At 43.8% G+C, this 22171-nt stretch overlaps 1 pseudogene; it reads right to left on the bottom strand.

Annotated features, from left to right (window-relative positions):
- Nucleotides 1–433: 433 nt before the first annotated feature.
- The window catches only part of LOC134209199 (beta-1,3-galactosyltransferase 9-like), a 130099-nt pseudogene continuing 108361 nt past the window's right edge, over nucleotides 434–22171 (bottom strand).

Genomic DNA, 22171 nt, shown 5'->3' with positions numbered 1-22171 from the left:
TTTCACTAGGGATGTGACCATCAACTGCACCCTTTCTATCCTCGCTGCCAAATCGTCTGCTTGATCAGTGAGACTTCTTCAGTTCTTGTTTCCTGCTTTTGGATCATCATCATAAGTACGCCCCCATATGGGGCAACTGTCGGCATTTCGGTGCATTACTACGCCACGAAGGGCGATCTATAAGTTACGTCGATCCGCTTTTGTGTTTTGTTCTGGATCCAAATCGCTCGTATTCTTCGACAGATTCCTGTTCACCCACGTCACTAGTCATCGGTATCTACTAGCCCACTGAAGGCATGAGTCGCAGAATCCTGCTGTTAGTTCCATTTTTCAATCGTCGTTGGTTTATCAGTTCAAATCATCGTATCACCGGAAGCAGGGAGCTGCACAACAGATGATATTCATTGCCCCCACGGGGCAACCTTTGGCGATATTAGGACAGTCCGTCCGCATTTCGCCAGGGGGCCGGCTCATAAGTTACCGTCTCCTCTGTAAGTCCGTGTTCGGATTACAGTCGTGTTTATCTTCACCAGATTCGATCATCATCATCGGCCCAGTGGCGAATTCCATTTCTGCGACGCATGACATCAGTGCACGGATTCACGTTTACGTGATTAGACATCGTCATCAGTGAGCTGCCCGACAGGATCGAGATTTCTATTATGTGAATTACTACTGTTTGTTACAATCAATCATCTGAACATATTGTGTTATGTTAGTCAGTTGAATGTTAGTCCAATTGTTAAGTTAAGTTTGTGTTGAGAGAACTCAAGGCCGCCGGCATGTTATCACAGAATTAGAATGTTGCATCCCAAGATGCACCACTAAGCAATCAGATGCAGCAGCAAGATAAGACATTAGAACATACAATTGTTATCAAGATACCACTTATCAGTACTGTTGTCAGTCTCAGTCGTCTCAAATCTTGAAGTCGAGTCAAGTACGAGACACTGAAGACCCACATTTGAGGCGAAATACGTATCGTCAAGATACAATTAATGGAATTAATGGATTTACTAATCGTCTTATGACAAGAAGACATTCCAAAAGCTCAAATAATTTTCTTATCAATATGAATGTGTTTAATCGTCGTATGTTTCTTTCCACTATATCTATTGCGTATGTAAATGCGTACCAGCGAGTCAGGTCAAAGTATAGCTAGCTCTTCGGCAGCTAACTGTTCGTCGCGTCGATCGCAGCGATCGCAGCATATTAGAATTTTAGTTCGCTCTTGCATATCACCCGTGTCGGTCGGAAAGTAAATACAGTCCACTTCATATTCGAACGTTATGTAGTTTGTTATTCTGATTAGAATAAATTGTCCGTCGTGTCGCAGTTAATCTTAAATAGGTGTTTTTTAAAGCCAACTTGAAACGCTATTCCGCGAGGACCCGTAGTTTGAATCTGGCCAGTGAAAGGTTTATAACTAACACTATCCTTTCAAGTATATAAAAAGGATAGAATTAGTTTCTTGTGGACTTCAACATCGGCTGGGGTTAAACTGCGACACGATGAGGCACGTCACCCACTCAATTGAATATTTTTGCTTGAATTAGAATATACACACCAGAATTTCTCTTAAAAACCAATTTGGCTAATTTAAAAATAAAAAAAACTGGATGCAATTTCGAAGTAATTCCTGCAAGAAATCCTGGAAGCAAGGGTTTTCGAAAAATCCAATAGGAACTCTTTCAAAAATCCTCAAGGTCTCTATAGTTTTTTTCAAAATTCCTCCGGAAAAGTAAATCCTCGGGAAGTTTTTTTAATCTTCAGGAAATTATTCGAGAATTCCGCCAGGAAATTCATCTAGATATATTTAGACAATTCCTCCAGCGATTGCTTTCAAAATCGTCCAGGTATTCTTTCAGTAATTAATTCAGAAGTTTCTCCTCTACGTACTTCTCTATAATTTCCTTACGATTTTTTTATTTCTCCAGATTTTCCAGATTTCCATCGGATTCATTCATTCATTCATTTATTTAGTTTTCATCTAAAAGATAACACTGAATCAACAATTTGACGCCACAATACACGGTTCGAGCCACATCTCCATCCTCGGATACGCCCCATGCTCGCAAGTCGTTTTGCACCTGGTCTGCTATTTCGCTCGCTGCGCTCCACGCCGTCTCGTACCTGCCGGATCGGGAGCGAACACCATCTTTGCAGGGTTGCTGTCCGGCATTCTTGCAACATGTCCTCGCCCATCGTACCCTTCCGGCTTTAGCTACCTTCTGGATACTGGGTTCGCCGTAGAGTGGGCGAGCTTCCATGGTCATTCTTCGCCGCCACACACCGTCTTCTTTGCACACCGCCAAAGATGGTCCTAAGCACCCGTCTCGAATACTGAGTGCTTGCAAGTCCTCCTCGAGCATTGTCCATGTTTCATGTCCGTAGAGGACAACCGGTCTTATAAGCGTCTTGTACATGACACATTTGGTGCGGTGGCGAATCTTTTTCGACCGCAGTTTCTTCTGGACCGTAGTGCCCGACTTCCACAGATGATGCGCTTCGTATTTCACGACTAACGTTGTTGTCAGCCGTTAGCCCTCGACCACCTCGAAGGTATCCCCGTCTATCGTAACACGCAACTTTTGTTTCACGTTTAAGGCGGGTGTACGTTCTGCCACTTTGCAAATGTTCGGCCGACAATGTCCATGACATCCTCAAAGCAAATAAATTTACTGATCTGAAAATCGTACCCCAGCGGTTACACCGGCTCTCCGCATAACACCTTCTAGCGCAATGTTGAACAACAGGCACGAAAGTCCATCACCTTGTCTTAGTCCCCGGCGCGATTCGAACGAATCGAGATTTTCGCACAGTTTTGCACACCATCCACCCTTGCTTTGATCAGTCTTGTAAGCCCAGGGAAGCTGTTCTCGTCCAATTTTCCAGCTCTACGGTCTATACTGTCGTATGCCTTGAAATCAACGAACAGATGGTGCGTTGAGACCTGGGAGCGGACCGTCAACGAAGCCGGCTTGATAACTTCCCAGAACTCATTCACTAATGGTGACAGACGACGGAAGATGATTTGGGATATCACTTTGTAGGCGGCATGGGATGGTGATCGCTCGAAAGTCCTCACACTCCAGCTTGTCGCCTTTCTTGTAGATGGGGCATTTAACCCCTTCCTTCCACTCCTCCGGTAGCTGTTCGGTTTCCCGATTCTGCCTATCAGTGCAGGCAGTGCGGCCAGCTTTTCGGGATCTTGATGAGCTCAGCCCGATACCATCCTTAGCTGCTTTATTGGTCTTTAGCTGTTGAATGGCCCTTAACTTCCCTCAGGTGGCTGGTTGGCTTCCATCGTCCGCTGAACTGAAGTAGTCATCTCTCCGCTGCCTTGACTTTCACTGCCTGTACTATCAGCGCCATTCAAATGTTCTCGTAGTCGCTTCCACCTTTCGATCACCACGTTCGTCCGTCAAGATGCTTCCATCCTTATCCCGGCACATTTCGGCTCGCGGCACGAAGCCTTTGCGGGATGCGTTGAGCTCTGATAGAACTTGTGTGTATCTTGAGAACAGCACAGCTTCCATCTCCTCGCACTCCGCTTCTTCCAGGCGGCGTTTCTTCTCCTGAAAAGGCGGGTCTGCTGTTCCGCTTCCGTCATAACGTTCCGTTCTGCGGGTACCTTGCTGCACGCGACCGCCGCGCTTCTTCTCCCAGAATCTGTCTGCACTCTTCGTCGAACCAATCGTTCCGTCGACTCGATCCATATAACCGACGTCGTTCTCCGCTCGTCGTTAATGGCTGCTTGACTGTATTCCAGCGTCTCAAAGAGGGCCCCATCGAGCCCTCTTCCGGCAACGCTGCCTCGAGATGCTGCGCGTATGCAGTGGCGACATCAGGTTTTGAAGCTTTGCATCGGAGCAGCAGGGGACTTTGTCCGGGCTTGACGACCCTCCCATGGCCACCTGAGTTGGCCGGGACCATCGTCCCTAACCCCTAATCCCAAGGCGTCAAGCGACCGTGCCGAGGGGATGCATGGCCAGGGGGTGAAATAATAAGCAGGCCTTTAACGGAGCCTGTGGGGTACCTGGGCACCTCCACAGTAATTGTCCTCCTTGTCATGCTGGGCTCTGACGTGGTGGACCTCTTTCCGAGCAACTCGTGGACCAAAATGGAAAACCAAGTCAATTCTTCAATTAGTGGTAGTAGTGTAGGCGACAACCCCTTTCGCAAGAGGTGGGTTGTTCAGGTCTCCGCCTAGGAGGCCAGAGGCAATAGTCGGCAGCTCAGTGCGCAGCGCCAGCGTGGGTCACCTCCTTCCTCTCGGCTAGAAAAAACGCCGGTAGGGGTTATTGACGGCCCATGGCTTGTGGAGGCGATGAACCGCAAACGCGATGGGCTTTCGGCCTTCGAGGGCGACGGAACAGCTGGACGCCATCATCGACTTACGTCATCGAAGCATTAAATCGCAGGACCCTCAAGAGGGGCGAAACTTCGAAGTCGATGGTGGACGCAGTGGGAGGGCGGTCGGGACGCCAAGTGTAAACCCGTGAAATCGGTAGAGTCGAGGTCTACCCAGACTGAGGCCCTAGGATTCGCGGACTCAAGGTCGAATCGCCCGAAGGCGTACCAGCGAAGACGGTGGTGCCAAAGTCTACCAGACTGAGCTCAAGTATTTGCGGTACGCAGTGACTGCTCCAACGGAGCAGACACAAAAGGGGAGACAGTCTCAGGGATGAGCTCCCAGGGGCCTCAAAGCGGAGGGTCACTACCCCGAACAAGGGTAGTGGGCGAAGCTGAACCCCGTCAAGTACCTCCAAACCGGGGAGGAAGGACCTGGAAAGGTCCGTCCACTCAGGAAAGACGGTGGTAAGGGTTACAGCAGGCTGAAAGTTCTCAGCCGCACCAGACCAGGAAATAGGGGGATGACGCCTCCTGGACCCTGGCCAGAACAAAAGGAAACGAAGACGTCAAGGGCCGAAAAGGCCCAGGCGAATGCGGGTAGCAAGAAGTCAGGGTAAGCCAATCGCTCCAGGGGCGATGCCCTTGTCATCACGGCGGACGAGGCTAAGTATTCGGATGTTTTGAAGGCGATGAGGAGTGACGACAAGCTCGGCGAACTCGCGCCGACGTACGTCGAATAAGACGTACCCGGATGGGCGAGATGATACTCGAGCTGAAGGGGCGTCTCGCAAAAGGGCGCCGCCTACAAGAAGTTGGCGGAGGAGGCCTAGGCGGGAATCAAGGTGAGGGCTACCACGGAGATGAATCTAAGGGTTAAAGACCTGGACGAGATCACGAGTCGAAGAGCTCGTCACGGCACGCGGCGAGCTGTGAAGTGGAGACGCCCACCGCAGCCTTCGGCTACGGAAAGGTCGCAGGGACGAAGGTAGCATTGGTCCGGCTATCTGCAGCGGACGCCTCCAAGGTAGTCAAGTTAGGGAACGTCAAGGTGGATCGGTATGCCCTGTGCGCATATACGAGCAACGAAGTTTCTTGCAGTGCCTGGAACCGGCAGGCACAAGCAATGGGACTGCAAAGCCTGACAGATTGAGGGACATAAGGCAATGCTGCACGAACCCTCCCAATTGTTTGATTTGTTCCAAGCCTGTGAACAGCAAGCACCCATGGGGGTTCGATGTGCCCGGCGTTTCTGCTGCAAAATCAAAGTGCAGGTAACGCAGTGGCTTGCTCGGCCTCGCCCGAGTGTTTGGGTGCGCAGGTTTAGAGGAAACGGCGGAACACGTGGTTGTTCGTGTGCCACGTTTTCGCGCAATGCGTGACCACATGCTTGTCACATGTGGTCTGGACACACCCGGACAACCTAGTTCGGAGGATGTGTAAAGATGAAGTTGGCTGGAACGCCGTTTTATCGGCTATCGCCCATCGTCTCAGTGCTACAGAAGGTGGCGCGTGGACTCAAGGATGGCTAGTTCAGGCGCAAATAAGAGGTGGTCAAGGGATCGAGTCGGCTTCATGGGTCATACCGGTGGTCATGCTCTGTGGTCGAACTCGATCCTTTATTGAACAAGTGGCGCGCGAAGAACAACATGGTATCGCTTGCGCGGCGTTGGTCAACCGGGCGGTTGAGCCGAGGACGGAAAGGGGTCCTCGCCGCTGGGCAGGCGTAGCCACGTCGGCAAGTCCCTCTGTGTGCTGGCGAATAGGCCCTATCGCAGAAAGGTCATTTGTGCACGCGGCATCATCATTCTTGGTACCAGTCGTGCAGAGGGAAGCATGCGCGAAGTCGATCCTTCCCACCTTCCGAGGACACAGGGCGTGGTAAGGCCACCTGGAAGCCGGCAGCGCGCACGATACCATGGTGTTCTTCTAAAAAGCGACATGATGTTCGGTGCTAAGGACACGCTAACCTCGAGGGTGCGGTGTGCACCGGCCCCCTTTGAAGCATTACTTTCTGGTTGGCGGCTTGGCGACGGAATCGAATTTAGCGGGTCGGATGTAGTCCTGCCTCCCTCAGTGGATCCCTAACCCTGCACTTCCTGGTCAACCCAGGATGTCTGTTGAGCAGATTCCCTCCATTATTTAGGAAGAAAAAAAAGTCGCTCTTTGCATATCGCCCATCACTGAAAGCTGTTCCCCAGCTCTGTGTGTTGCCGCAGCTCTGGTAGATGGTATGATTACCTCTAAACATTGACATTGATCCCTACCAACAAACCTCCTGCAGCGCTATGATGCCGAATCCACGGTCCTTGAGCACATCGGCGAGTATGCGTGTGCTGATGAAGTTGAGAGATTTGCAGTTCCACGAACCGAGTTCCAATGCTAGTCCCTTTCGTCGCAGTGGTCTTCACCGATGGTTCCGGTCCGTACTCTTGTTGATTGTTCGTTGCTTATGATTTTAAGGCTGGCTTGCGGGGCCTGACACCAAACTCCTAAATTTCCGGAGGACCATTCCTCCTTATTTCCGGTGGACATGGTACAGTTTCACTTAGAGTCCCTCGCTGGCACTCGGACGATGATCAGCCGTCCCTAACATGGAGAACAAACGCTGTTGTGAGCCGAACCTGACATGGAGAACAGACGCTCTCAATAAGATTTGCGGGACTTACATTTCAGTGACCTAATTCAGGTGAATGGTCCCGGAATCACCGATAGAATGCTTTGTAGAATACTAGAAACTTGATGTTATTATAAAAGTTAATTCTGTAATTGATAAGTTACACCTAGCTTACTTCTCAACGGGCTTTGTGTTGAGCTAAATACTGCGATCTTTGGTGCGTTTACACATACTAAGATCGAGCTTATTGCCTCCTAGCAAGAAAGTAAACAATATTTTGTTACACATATGATAGAATTCAGCAAGTGCACATGATACGCATCGGATAGAATTCACTACCTTTTCAAGGATTAATTTAGAGTTCACAATTGCAAAACACTTCGAAATATAGGATAAATAATTCCTCATAGAAAGAAATTGCCTTATATAACGCTTCGTCACGACGATGACAGACAGTGCCAACCGAACCGAATAAAAAAACATTTTCAGTTCCATCTGTCATTGGATATGTTCGTGTTTGTTTTGATTCGAAACATATGATGCAGGACATCCAGTGCACTGGCAGTGCGTTGGCCTTGACTAATCAGATCATGATAAATAAAAATATTTGTGCGTGAAGTGATTATTGCCATTATCAAATTCCATTAACATTTTATTCAAGAATTCCGCATAGAATTCATGTAACGGATTTCTATTCTTCTTGTAGAATCTAATAAATCAAATTGAAATTCAATCACAACGTATTTCTGCAAAGTTTTTTTCTTGAACACAACATCTCAGGAAACGCCATTTTTTCCTCGCCTTCTGATATAGGTAGCCTTAAACCTCGGGAATATTTTCCGCCGTTTTGGGCCCTTGTATTTTCAACGGGATTTCGATTTTCCGTGCCCAAATCCTGAGAACAAAAATACGGGGAAAAATCTGCGGACCAAATTCCGAGGTGTGAGGCTACTTAATAATAGAGTTCCAATATTCAACATGGAAAACAGAATAACATTTTCTTCGAAATTTCTCCAGAATTCCTCCACAGGTTTCATCTCTACATGTTCCTTGAAGAAATCCTACGAAAGTTCCTTGACGATTTTTTCCGGAAGTTCCATGAAGGAATCCTCAAAAGTTCCTTGAAGGATTCATCTGAAGGTTTCTTCAGGATTTCGAAAGTTCTTCAGGATTTCCTCCGGAAGCTCCTTCGATTTCCTTCAGGAATTCCTCGGAAGCTCAACAGGAACTCATTCGGAAGTTCCTTCAGGATTTCCTCGAAAGTTCATTAAGGAATTCTCCATTAATTCATCCAGGAGTTTCTTCGAAAAACTTCCTGCTTCCTGAAGAGCTTCCGTAAGAATTTCTGTTTAAGCTCTGGTGAAACTCGTGAAGGACTTTCGGGAATTCCTGGAGGATTTTGGAGAATTTCTTGAAAGAACTTCGGTAGAACTCCTCAAAGAACTTCCGGAGAGTTTCTCCACTTCTAGAGGAATTCCTCAAGGAGCTTCTGGATGAATTCTCAAGGAACTTCCGGAGGAACTCTTCAAGAACTTCCGAAATTCCTTCAAACTAATTACTAAAGCAACTTTCAGAGAAAATCTGAAACAGTATTCAAAGATATTGCAAAGGATTCCAAGGAAATCATCTAGAAGGGATCTCTTGGAAAAAATATTGAGGAATACCTGAAAGATATCGCCAATGAATTCAAGAAAGGATTACTGGAATTAAATTCTGAACGCGCAAAAGAGTTTTGGTGAATTTCAAAAGAAATTCTGGGTATTATTTAGAAAGAATTCTATTCAGTATTCTTCAAATATATTTTTCTGACAATTCTTAGCGGGTTTTGTGAACGGGTTTAGAAATTCCCAAACTAATTCCATCCACCGACCTAATTTAAGACACAATTGTGAGAAAAAACCTGAATGAATTTATTAATAACTTCTTCAACAATTATTTTTTAAACTGAATCTAGACAACAGATTACGGACAACGGATTAATTTCATTTAAAACTACAATAACAATATAAAGAACCCCGGAAAAAAAATTCAACGCGCATTTTATTTGAATAACAGACAGTTTCGTTTTTCCTTGTGCTTTTTTCCGCCCAGTCCACCCACTCACATGGTTTTGACAGTTGAAGTACAGTTGTATTGGTGAACCGGGTGAAACCGTGAAACAAACACAGTGCGAACCGACAGCTTTGGGGTTGAACTAGTGCGAACCTAGTTCCAACCTGAGCGAATAAAAACGTTTCAACAGCACTTAGGTTGGAAATGGTTTCAACCTGGGTTGAACCTTTAAAACGAATTCGACATTTGACATCATGGTTCTGATAGTCCGGGCTGCCAGTTGCTTTCTCGTGTGGCAACAGACGTAGGCGCATCTTTGTCCATCACTATGAAGCTCACTGGGATATGACTTGATAGGGTAACCATATGCCCGTCTTTCCATTCTTTCAGCCCTGTCCAACCAATTTTCTGCAACCTCAAGACGTCGCTTCCAAGCTTCCAATTGTGATCCTATTCGTCGCCAGGTCGTTGCCGACTGTATTGAGTCGTACTATCTCTTATTTGTAATGATTGGTTTTACAGGAAGCTTTTAGGCCTATAAAACCTGTCTCCGGAGGCGCCAGTTAGTCGGTTGAGAGTCCACCAAACATAGGAAAGGCCTGCCCAACCTTTTCAACCACGGGCCAATTTTTGAATTCACAATTGCTGGCGGGCAGAAAATATTTTGTTACATAACTTTTAAATATTAAAAAAACATTGTTTTTTTCGTTTCTAGAACTAAACTAAACACGATTTAATTGCGTTAAAACTATCTTTTTGTTTATTTGTTTTCACCTTGCATTAGGGATCCATTTTAAATATTAAATTATTCTACTCACAAGGTCTTAACAGCCCTCAGGTTCTTCCCGTTAGTTGTTCCCTGCATCGGTATCGAAGCTGCCAATTACTCTGTCATTCAAAAATGACCATGAAGACGCACGTTTTTCACGACGGTATTTTCATCGCTTGAGAGAGTAGAATATGAAGCGACGGATTTTCCGTCGAGGTTTTTCTTCTGCGAGAACTTTCACTCTTCACCGTGTTCCCGCAAGCTAATGCTACTAAGTAGACTTTTCTATAGGACACAGATGTCACAACAACCGAAATGTCATTCCTTAACAATTTTTCCGTCTTGGAAAAAATCATCCGTTTGCTCAGCTCATATTAGCTCAGTGAAAAGAGTTTGTTGCTTCTATAATCCATTGTACCATTAATTTGAATCAATAAATGTAAATTTGAATTGAAACCTTTGAAATTCTATCAACTTTTGTTTCCTACCTGGGCCTTTAAACTCATATTTCATAGAAGGCTTGATTCAGATTTTATTCCTTCAGTATAGCAAAACTTTCCGAACAAATTAAGCAAACCGGCTTTCCTTTTCAACGAACATAAACTACTTTGACAATCTTTATTGCATCCGATGTTCTCCATCAACTTTTCATGTCTTGGGGTCCATCGTAATCATTTCTAATTAGTAAAATATTATTTTTCGTTTCACATTCACTCAAAATAATTGTCACTTTAATTCCACTATAAAAAGTCATGTAACTTTAAAAATCGAAACTTTCATCGCTTACTGGAATCAAATAAAACTACTCAAATCACAAGTGCATCTATCAAGAAAATGTAGTGGAATTCATTAGAAAACATTGAAAATAAATCTATATACTCTTCTAGAATTCTACTCAAAATGAATGTATGGAAAATATATGAGTGGGGTTCCCAGAGCGAAATGTATGTTTATTAACCATCGCTATATGTTTTGCAGAAGCATTATGAGACGATTTGCAAAAAATATGTTGAGTGAATTAATTTTCTATTCTTTTTTTGCCTCGTCCGCTTCTAGTGGACAGGATATTAACTCAGGGATACTAAAAAAAAAATTTCGAAGTTTACATAAAGTTTAAGTACATGGCCAAACTAAAATTCACTTAAATTTTTTTTATTTTCTAGTGAATTGAGAATAATGAGTGCCATCACTAATGAACCATTTAACTTTACACGAAACTACATGGAAAATATCTGCATATTCAAGTATTCTAAGTGAAAATTATTTTGAGTGTTTAAATGAATTTGTGAGCGCAGCTTTGATTTAAAACTTAAATATTGAATAACGAATAATAAAAACTTCTGGGCCAGGTGGTAAAGCTGGCGGGCCGATCATGAGGTTATTTTACTTGCCATGCGGGCCACAAAAAATGGAGTCAATGCCGCATCCGGCCGCGTACGTTAGAGCAGCCCTGCACTAGGGTTTTGCCTAATGCGGTTTGAGCGGCACACATTCATTTTGGTGGCGTCTACTGGATAAATGCAGCTTTTTATACAAGTTTAACAGAGCTCAAACCCCATCATGTTCTAGACAGCCTGACAACTCATCGTGGTCCAGGGAGGGTCTCACGCCCTTGGACAGTCCATGTTGCCCCTAAAGTATTATACCACCAGGTAAATTAATTCGTTTTATGAAAAAATCAAATTTTCTGTTGAATTATTTGTTTCATTTTCCTAGGTCGGCGATCAATGTAAGTAACTATCAGTACATCGTTCAACCCACCATAAGCATAAGTTTAAATTCTCTAAAATAATCAATAAAACTAATTGTTACCATTTCCCATGGGTGCTATGTAGATGCAAATATGATATCATGTTCCAGCACTTGTACTGCTGTCCTTCCATTCCCATGCCATGCATGTCCTTCTTCCTTATTGACACGGAAACAATCACAACCCCTCATAGACCCCAATCCATTCCACAGCCACAGCAAGCGACACAACCAGAAACATAGCCATGGTTTCCTGATCCGATTTTATCGGTTGGGCAACTACGACGACGACGACAACGGGCTGGCACTTCCGTTCACAACACCAAGTTGTTTTGGGGTGCAGTGTGCACGAATTCCACGTTCATTACCTACCAACCATCGTCGTCGTCGTTCCGTCGACAGCATCGACAGTTTTGGTTCCCAGTTCGTGCCGGGGTGTATGCAATAAAACCATATTTCACTACCGCTCGCAAACCTTCTTCGCCACAGCCAGTCATAATCTGTAATTACTCGTACATTTCCAATCTTTTTCAATCTGGTACACTGCCGCGCGTTACCGAGGTCCTGTAACTCATATGATTTCCGAGCCACTAGAAGTCTGCTTCCACGGTTGGTGAATGTGAGCTCGAGCTTTTCTCTCTCTCTAGATGGATTTCGTGTCGTAGGAGGTTGAGCGGTGCACTCAACCTCCATCCTGGTGCCACAGTTGGGGGCTATCCCACGTTTACGACGATACCGGTTGTCTTAGGTAAAATGTTGAAGTGGTGCTTGCCGGTGATTATATCGACGTAAGAAACCACAATCCAGGCGAGTCCTCGGTATGTACATGTGTCTGCCTTCAGGGATACTTGCACTACAGCACTACATACATAGTTTCGTATATACATACATTCAGTTTGGGCCGAAGAACAATTTACCTGAAATGCTCCGGTTCGATGTATGATGATTTCATCTCTTGCCTGGGGCTTTGGAATTTGCAGGTAATCAAGCAGTAAACATGCAGTAGATTTTGATTCGCTCCGAGAATTAAGCGATTGAGGTTCGCTCATGTTACTTACCAATGATTTTCTTTTCCTTTGTGATATTTCTTTGATTAGGGATTTTGATGTCGATCACGAGTGTAATAAATGATCATCAAACTACACCAAACACCTTTTGACTGTCATCTGATACACTACTCATGAAAACAACATGGAATTCCTTTAGAACTAATTATGCGTGTATTTTTTATAGAATATCTTCAACTACTGAGTTGAGGAATATACGATTTAAGTGATAGCTTCAACAAATTAAAAAAACGGTTGTGATAAAACCGGACCATCGAAGCGAAACTTTAGCATATTGTCCTCATGCAAACCTCAGATTGGCTTTTGGCATGTTGACCAATGCTGGCTGCAAATCGAAAATCCGTCAGCTATACGCAAAGATATGACCATTTGCGTGAAAACGGTACAGGATAGACATACACCCTGAACAAATGTCACTTTCCAAAACACCCAGAACCTGTTACAAATTGGCCAGTGAGTCGTACGGTTTTCTAAAATGTATCTTTAATATAGCTTTTATATTCATCGCCTTGGAAAAACATGAATTTTGACACCCATATATACATTAGACCTCTTCTTTTCATAAAGTTCATTGCAAATCCAGTCATGAAATTCAATTCTTATGCTTGTCATAGTTAATTTCGATAAAATTTCGAGGTGGCTGTCGATTTCGATTTAGTGTTTTGTCTATTAATTTTGAAAAAATCTAACAAGAAGTAGTCCAACTATAACCTCTATACAGCTTTGTGTTCTACAAGTCTTGTGAACATTGCGATTCGTTATGACCACGTTAAAGTGAAAACATAAAACACTGTTTCCTTAAAACTCGTTGTTCTATGAAATTCTTGTATACATGACAAATTATTGCTAATTTATAATATTATTATTCCTCTTTTTCCCTAGACATTTGAGTAATATAATTTCCGATGTGCAATTTACCGGTGCGCCTCGACGCGGTTACCGCCTTCCAGAGCTTCCGGATTTCGCCGTCGCGCAGATCCGGCGTGGTAAAGAAGAACTGCTGCTCGGTGGCATTCAGTTTGTTCTCGATGATGGCATCTTTTTGGGTTTGGTTGAGCAGCATGCTGCCGGTAGGGGTGATGGTGGCGTTGATTCGCTGTGCAATAGTACCCGTCACGTGGACGTCGTCGATCCAGAAGTAGGGCTGCTGTTGCGCCTCTCGATAGAGCAGGAACGCCACGTCCGGAGTGTAGATTATCGAGTAACCGGGACAGTGGCTGGGGTAGTACTTGTTCCGGTACTCCGGAATGCTAACGAACCACTTAGAGCGGTGTGTTCGCTTGACCGGCGCTTGCCGGATCTCCTGGCAGAAGAGCAACCTCCGCCGTTGGGTGGTCGATTCGAGCACGTCGTACAGTGTGGGAGTATTCACGAAGACATCGTCGTCCGCTTTTAGAATGTATTTGGCTTCGGGACAGTGATATGTGAACCATTTTAGTGCCATCACATGCTTGTAGGTCATATTGCGATAGGCGTCTAGGAAGTTTCCCTGTACGATGTCGTCGTACATACGGTTTTCCTGCTCTATCCGTCGCTGCAGGGTTCTGGAGTTGACTATACCCAGTAGGAAGACGAGCTTTGCTCGCGGATCGTGCTGTCCCCAAGTATCACGAATCGTATTGCGCTTGTACCAATTGGATGGTGCCGAATGAACTAGTACTAAAACTAACGGTGATCGTCGTTCGTCACCCTTAAGGCTATCACTTTGCACACTGTCTGACCTACTCCTTCCGCTATCGCTACTACAATTGTTAAAGTTGATGATGAATCTAAAATCTTTAAATCTATTAAACTGGTATAATCATCTTTTGGCAAACCGTTCGACTGGATTGACTAACGATAGAATCGATCGTGACGCGTTGGTTTGGTTCCAACTGACCGCCACATCATCACCGGGACCCCCACCGTCCGGTAAGGCGTAGAAATTGTAACTGCTGCTAGGTGGGGGAACCGCCACCGGGGGATGGTGTGTGAAGGGGGGCCCTTGCATGTAGGGTGGTACGATGCCAGTCGGTTCGCTGCTGTCGGCTTCCTGCAGCGACATGTGCCATATCGTCACTACCAGTGTCAGCACGATCAGAGCCCCAAACAGTGGACGACGCTCGAACATGACCCCGGGGGACGCCAACGCCTTTCGCGAGCTCGGTGGCTGCGGAGGCAGGTGTTGTGATATTTGAAGCGTGCCGCCTGCAGATTAGTAATTGTCTGATTTTTTCATTATACACCGCTCATCAGTTCTGGAAGGAAAAAAAAAGAGAAGAAAGAAATTGTTATGATACTAGACGATAACAAGTGCATTCTTATATAAAGGACTAGGACTTTCATTTATAAAGTTTTTGATTAGTTAGTATCCATAAAGTCGGAAAGTTATTTCCAAGAAGTCGGTTTAAGCACAGATAACAGATATTGAGGCTGGCATCCCATACGTGTGTAAACATCCGCAACCGTTAATTCAAATATATTTTAAATTGGGACCGCGTTTGGCAATCGATTGGAGATGGCGCAAGGATCATTTTTATTGAAAACGCAGCCCGATTGCGGCTGTCAAATACATTGGCTGCGTTCGACGGTTGTTATTCAGCTGCATCCTTAGGTACTGCCGCAATCAGTTGAGTAGATGGCAGTAGTGGGCCAACGTATATCAATTCAAAAGTTTACACAGGATTTTCAATAAAATTTGTTCTAGCTTCAATATCTGTTATCTGTGGTTTAAGTTTCCCAAGAAGCTAAGAATGTTTAGCTTCGCATATTTTGACTGTTTTCATCGTAGTTGCTATGCTACGCCGTGATTGGTCAAATAAAAAAAATGCATATTAAACCAAAATGAAAAGTCGAGCAAGAACCATTTGGGAAATATAAAAAACTTCCTCCAGGACATTCAAAAAACTTTTTCCAGGGAGTAATTGGACATAATTTGTGGAAGTGTGGAAATAAATAAAAATCTATCAAAACGATTCCAACTGTTGTAACCTTCCACACTAACAATTCCAAAAGCTTCTTAAGTAGGTGTCCAAATAACCATTCTTCCTCTTCCGAGCCATCATTGCAAGGACGTAGCCAGGACAGATCTGGATTGGAGAGTACATGGCTTGCATCTATGAAATAGAGATTAGTCCCAAATCAATATCTGTGGTAACGGATGACTGTGATTCTACTCTCATACAATAGTAAATACAGCACAGGCTTGTACCATCTACAAATAATGATAATGCTAATATTCTGTTAATAATGATAATGCTAATGCAGAAATAATTGGAAATGGAAACGGGAATAAATGGAAGTTTAGTTAATTCCCCCCGAAAGTTAGAGAAATTTCCCCAGAGAAGACGAAAGAACTGGACGGGGGGAGTGGGTAAAACTTCCTTCAGGATGTTGGAAAAATTTCCCCAGTAAGTTGAGAAAAGTTTCCTTGGGGAAATGGAGAAACATCTCCCAGGAAGATGAGAAAATTGCCACCAGAAAGATGAGAAAATATCCACCAGGAAGATGAAGGATGTTCGATAATCACTCTCCAGGAAGTTGGAAAAAAATCCCCAAAGAAATTAATGAAATTTTCCCCAAAAAGCAGATGACTGTTTTTCTCCAGTTGGTTGGGGAAACTTTCTTCAAGAAGTTATAGAAACTTCCCAAGGGAATTGGGAAAATTATCCCCAGGAAGCTTGGAAATTTCCTCCAGTTGAAAGTTGAAAAAACTTCCTTCAGAAAGTTGATAAAAATTCCTCCAAGAATCCATTTTTCCAAATTTCCACTCCGGGTGGCTTATATCTGGAATATAGGCAATTAAGTCCAGGGAGTTGAAAAAGCTTCCTCTAGGAAGTTGGAAAAATTTCCACCAGGAATATGAGATAACATCTCCCAGGAAGCTGGGAAAAACGCAACCAGGCAGATGAAAAAACATCCCCCATAAAGATGGAAGAACTTCCTCCAGCAGGATCTCAGGGAGATGAGTCAAGTACGAGACACTGAAGACGTCCTTACTGTTGAGGACGAAATACGTATCAGTCAAAGGAGTAAAGTACCCATACTGGAATTAAATGGAATTATACAAATTCGTCTTATGACAAGTGAAATGAGAAAACTTTCTCCAGTAGTTTGGAAAAACTTCCTCCAGGAAGATAGAATACTTCCCCCAGAAAGTTGGATGCCCCTGGAAGATGATAAAACTTTCCCCAGGAAGATGGGAAAACTACCATCAGGTAACATCTCCTGAACCAAGCTTGGCCATTAAAGCTGGTTCCAAAACTATACATTGTATACAAGAGGTAGTTCGTCTACGTGGACTAATCTTTTCTAGTGGTAATTGGCACTCGGGCCAATGCACTAGTACCTGAGGGATTTCGGTATGTGATAGCCACATGAAACCTTAGAAAATGGTAAAAGATTGACTTTGTATTTCGATTCAATTCGGTATATATAGGCAACAGTTCTTTCGGGTTTACAAAACATCTATTCTAAACATTAATGTAAAATAAGGAAACACTGGGGCGCCAGGCTAAGTGTTGACAAACATAAGCAATATTGACTCAAAATACTGTAACTTTAAAGCTTCCATAATGTTTATTGTTTTGTTATTTGACGCTCCGCTTGCTGCGTTCCTTCTGTGGTGCGAGATTCATACAACAACGCATCGATACTTGAAATAGGAGCTCAGCAAAACATATCCGCGGTGTGGTGCATTCTTGCGTTCGTCTTGTGTCATTTGGCGATCATGCCGTAGCATAGCAACGGATCACGTGAGGTGTAGGATTACTGTATTAAGTTTTTGGTTTTTAAGGTCACTCCTGACAGAGGGCACACCACTCGGGCACACCACTCGATACGGAAGCAACGCACAACTGTCATTTTATTTTTTCACGCATGCTGCGACGCAGCAAAGCTGAATCAACAAAAATGACGGTTGTCTGCCGCCTCCGTATCGAGTGGACTGGTGTGCCCCCGAAAACGCGAGCACTTTGAAACTTGAATTCTGTCAGGAGTGACCTTAATTTTAATTGGCGAGAGGTATGCTGCCGCTAACCGCAAATCGAGCACATCTATATATGGCCCATATACAGATGTGCTCAATTTGCGGTTAGCGGCAGTATGGTACACCCCCAGCAAGTTGAGAAAACATCCCCAAAGAAGATAAAAAAAACTTCGTCCAGGCAGTTAGAAAAACTTTCTCCAGAGATTTTCACCAGGAACTCGAGAAAACATCTCCCAGGAAAATAAGAAAATTGCCACCAAAAAGATGAGAAAAGTTTCCACAAGAAGTTAAGCAAACTTCCCCAAAGAAGATGGAAGAGATTTCTTCGGGAAGATCGAAAAACTCTGTGCAGGGACTTTGAAAAACTTCCGCTACAAACTTAAATTATTTTGCCGACCTCAGCAAAATTTTCGCCGAGATTTCAACAGCCGAGATCTCGGTAATTTACTTTTTACCGAGATCTCGGTAACGATTACCGAGATTCGTCGAAATTATTGCCAAGATTCCGGCTGTTGGATTCTCGGCAATCGTAAAATTTAGAATTATAAGTGTGTAGGATTCCCCAGGAAGTTAAGAAAAGTTTGCTAAGAAAAATGAGAAACTTCTTCCAGACACTTAGAATAATTTTGACCAGGAATTCGGGAGAACATTTCCCAGGAAGATGAGAAAATACCTATAATTAAATTTCGATAATTTCGAAACATCGACCAGGGACCATTGATCATGAATGAATCAAATATTAAGTCGAAAAATATCTACGATTACGATTAATTGGACAAATTCACATGCTGTATTCGTCAATGATCGTGGACTCTTCGGTCCCCATTCTCATTATTACTTCTGTGAAAATTCGCGTATTCCCATCCGTTTTTCTTATCTTTGGCAATCAATGTAAGAAACGACATCCTAGAAACACCGTTAATACAATAGCTGTTTTTCATAAAACTGGCAATAGGAATTCATTTCGTTGCGTTGCGTTGCGTTGCGTTGTAACGGAGTATTTCATAGATTGCATACTGATAGCTGTCATGTATATTCTTTAACTTTCTTACCCCAACTGCTTATGGATTACTATTTGGGAATTAATAGCAACCCAATTGGAGGTCCAAAATGATAAAGCATGAAAACTACCATTGCTGGCCACGCCCATCTTCTCCGTTACTAGGGAAGAGAAGGAAATGATGATATGACATCTACTTAGTGAGAGGTCAGCGACTCACCGACGCCCTCATAGATGTCAAGGAGTTGGATGGTTGGTAGGGAATTTAGTTTTGGAATATCATCAAAAGCAAATGATATGATAAGTTTATTCAAACGTTGGGAGTGACCATGCTAAGAAATTTATGTCACTTCGTTTTCCTAGATGTTTAACTTCCTGGGATGGGACAAGGTCTTAGAATTGCCCTGGCTAATAAGCCTAGGTTTAAGCGCCATTGCTCGCTCTCTGAAACGAGAAGAGAAAAATCATATATGGAAAACCCCTCCCCGCATGTGCTAATGTCAAATTCAAACTAAAAGTATTTATGTATTGAGTGTACTTATTGCCCCTCTTTAAAAGAAATTATGGAACTAACCCAATGTTAATCAAAAAAACTCCTCGGATTTGTTGAGGAATGCTCTGAAAATCCTGAAAATTATCCGAATCTTATTTTGTTGCCCCCTCAAAATATTATTTTTGGCAAAAACATCCGAGGGGGGGGGGAGACAAAATAGTTTTTAAATATTTATATCGGCCTTATTTAAAACTGGCAATAGGAATTCATTTCTCCCAGAAAATGCGTTGTAACTTCCTTAAAATTACTTTAGAGCTTAGGAGTTATCCGAAAATATCGCAAAAACTCCTCCAGTTGTTCAGACTTTCTGCGGAAGCACTTATTAAAATAAAGGCATCTGCATCTAATCAAAGAACATTATTGTGTTTTCAATTGCTGTATAAACCTTCTGTACGGATGATTTCCCCAAAATCTCACAAGCAAACCTTATTTGTGATTGGTAGGCTTTAAGCTACGAAATATGAATTTATTAGCATTATTTATAAAATTCTCAAACCTTTTCATCTTACAATTTTTGGTGAACCTTTGCAATGAAATGTGGATTTACTATGCAAATTCTTTCGACCGGCACTGTTCGGTTTAAACTAGATTATAAGAGATGATTTAGGTTAAATATAGTTTAGGAACGTAGTTTTAGATACTTACAATAGTTTTAGCTTTGATGTGCTTGTCTTAGGTATAAGTAGATATGTAATAGTATCGTATAGTTGCTTGATCTATATTTAGGGCGAATTAGGTAAGTTAACAATGCCTTGTTATTGTATTCTACATGCTTACCTCACCGAAACTTTGTACTCTGTTTTTTTTTTCACAATATCTATCGTTTATACCTGCATGCACCTTTTAGCAATAAGTTACAATTAGGCATTTAACTTTTCAATAACTTAAGGAAAATTTTAGATATAAACTCTTAATAGCATACAATGCACTCACTATCTAGTTCACGTTTTGTTTTTATTTCTTGTTATCAATCAATTTTGCTTCTCTTTACCTTCTACCGTAGTCTGTTATCTCTTACAACTACGTAGTTAGCGAATCGCTTTAGTGTTGACCATCACACTGACCACAGTTGAACTACTACGGACGGGGGGTCTCGTCGTGACATCCCCCCTCCCGTAAATCCTAGTCACGGGTCTGATTAACCAAAACACCTGACTCAGGTTTACTATCATCCAGCACGTCGAGAACCGCTAGTTTTACCGCCGCTCACCGCAGCACTGCCGATGCTGTCCGCACTAACGCCTGGCGAACGCGAACCATTTGGATCTACGCGCTATGATCCTACCAATCACAAATAAGGTTTGCTTGTGAGATTTTGGGGAAATCATCCGTACACCTTCGTTCTCGATCAGCGGTTCTCAACCTTTTTCTTGAGAGGTACCCCTTCGAACTTTTGCATTAATTGAGGTACCCCCTATGATTTTTTGCTGTAAATAAAAATAATCGTTACTCTTCAAGTATATGAAAAATAGACCTGAAAACTAACGGAATATATGGCTCTCCATAAACTTTTCTGAAATTTTCATTTTTTTAATCTTCCCAATTAAAATTAAGTTCTTACATCGAGGGACTGACTGTAGGGACTGTTTTGACTATTGAAGGCTTCCGAGCATATTGAAAGGAAGCTTCCGAGCCTTTTGGAAGTAGGATTCCGTGCCTCTTCCGAGAGAACCTTCCAAGCCTCTTGAAGATAGGCTTCCGAGTCTCTTGAAAGGCGGCTTTCGAGCCACTTAAAAGGAGGCGTCCGAGCATCTTGAAAAGAAGCCTCTGAGCTGCTTTAAGGTATGCTTCCAAGCCTCTTGAAAAAAGAATTCCGAGCCCCTTGAAGAGAGGGTTCCGAGCTTCTCGAAATAATGCTTCTACCCCATCAAGGGAGGCTTCCGAGCGTTTTGAAAGTAGGCTTCCGAGCCTCTTGGAATGAGGCTTTCGAGCCTCTTGAAAGGAGGTTTTCGAGCCTCTTGAAAGGAGGCTTCCGAACCTCTTGAAAAGAGGCTTCCGAGTCTCTTGAAAGGAGGTTTCCGAGCCTCTTGAAAAAAGGCTTCCGAGCCTCTTAAAAGGAGGCTTTTGAGCCTCTTGAAAGGAGGCTTCCGAGCCTCTTGAAAAAGGCTTCTGAGCCCCTTTAAAAAGGCTTCCGAGCCTCTTGAAAGGAGGTTTCCGAGCCTCTTGAAAGGAGGCTTCCGAACCTCTTGAAAAGAGGCTTCCGAGTCTCTTGAAAGGAGGTTTCCGAGCCTCTTGAAAAAAGGCTTCCGAGCCTCTTAAAAGGAGGCTTTTGAGCCTCTTGAAAGGAGGCTTCCGAGCCTCTTGAAAAAGGCTTCTGAGCCTCTTTAAAAAGGCTTCCGAGCCTCTTGAAAGGAGGCTTCCGAGCCTCTTAGAAGGAGGCTTCCGAGCCTCTTGAAAGAAGGCTTCCGAGCCTCTTGAAAGGAGGCTTCCGAGCCTCTTGAAAGAAGGCTTCCGAGCCTCTCGAAAAAGGCTTCCGAGCCTCTTGAAAGGAGGCTTCCGAGCCTCTTAAAAGGAAGCTTCCGAGCCTATTGAAAGAAGGCTTCCGAGTCTCTTGAAAGGAGGCTTCCGAGCCTGTTAGAAGGAGGCTTCCGAGCCTCTTGCAAGGAGGCTTCCGAGCCTCTTGAAAGGAGGCTTCCGAGCCTCTTGAAAGGAGGCTTTCGAGCCTCTTGAAAGAAGGCTTTCAAGCATCTTGAAAGGAGGCTTTCGAGCCTCTTGAAAGGAGGCTTCCGAGCCTCTTGAAAGGAGGCTTCCGAGCCTCTTAAAAGGAGGCTTCTGAGCCTCTTGACAGAAGGCTTCCAGGCCTCTTGAAAGATGGCTTCCAAGCTTCTTGAAAGGAGGCTTCCAAGCTTCTTGAAAGGAGGCTTCCGACTCTCTTAAAAGGAGGCTTCCGAGCCTCTTGAGAAGAGGCTTCCGAGTCTTTTGAAAGGAGGTTTCCGAGCCTCTTGAAAAAAGTCTTCCGAGCCTCTTAAAAGGAGGCTTCTGGGCCTCTTGAAAGGAGGCTTCCAAGCTTCTTGAAAGGAGGCTTCCGAGCCTCTTGAAAGAAGG

This window comes from Armigeres subalbatus, chromosome 2 (assembly GCF_024139115.2).
Source record: "Armigeres subalbatus isolate Guangzhou_Male chromosome 2, GZ_Asu_2, whole genome shotgun sequence".
In the NCBI taxonomy this organism is placed as follows: Eukaryota; Metazoa; Arthropoda; class Insecta; order Diptera; family Culicidae; genus Armigeres; species Armigeres subalbatus.
The sequence above is the reverse complement of the archived record's forward strand: the minus strand, read 5'-3'. Positions and strand labels throughout refer to the sequence as shown.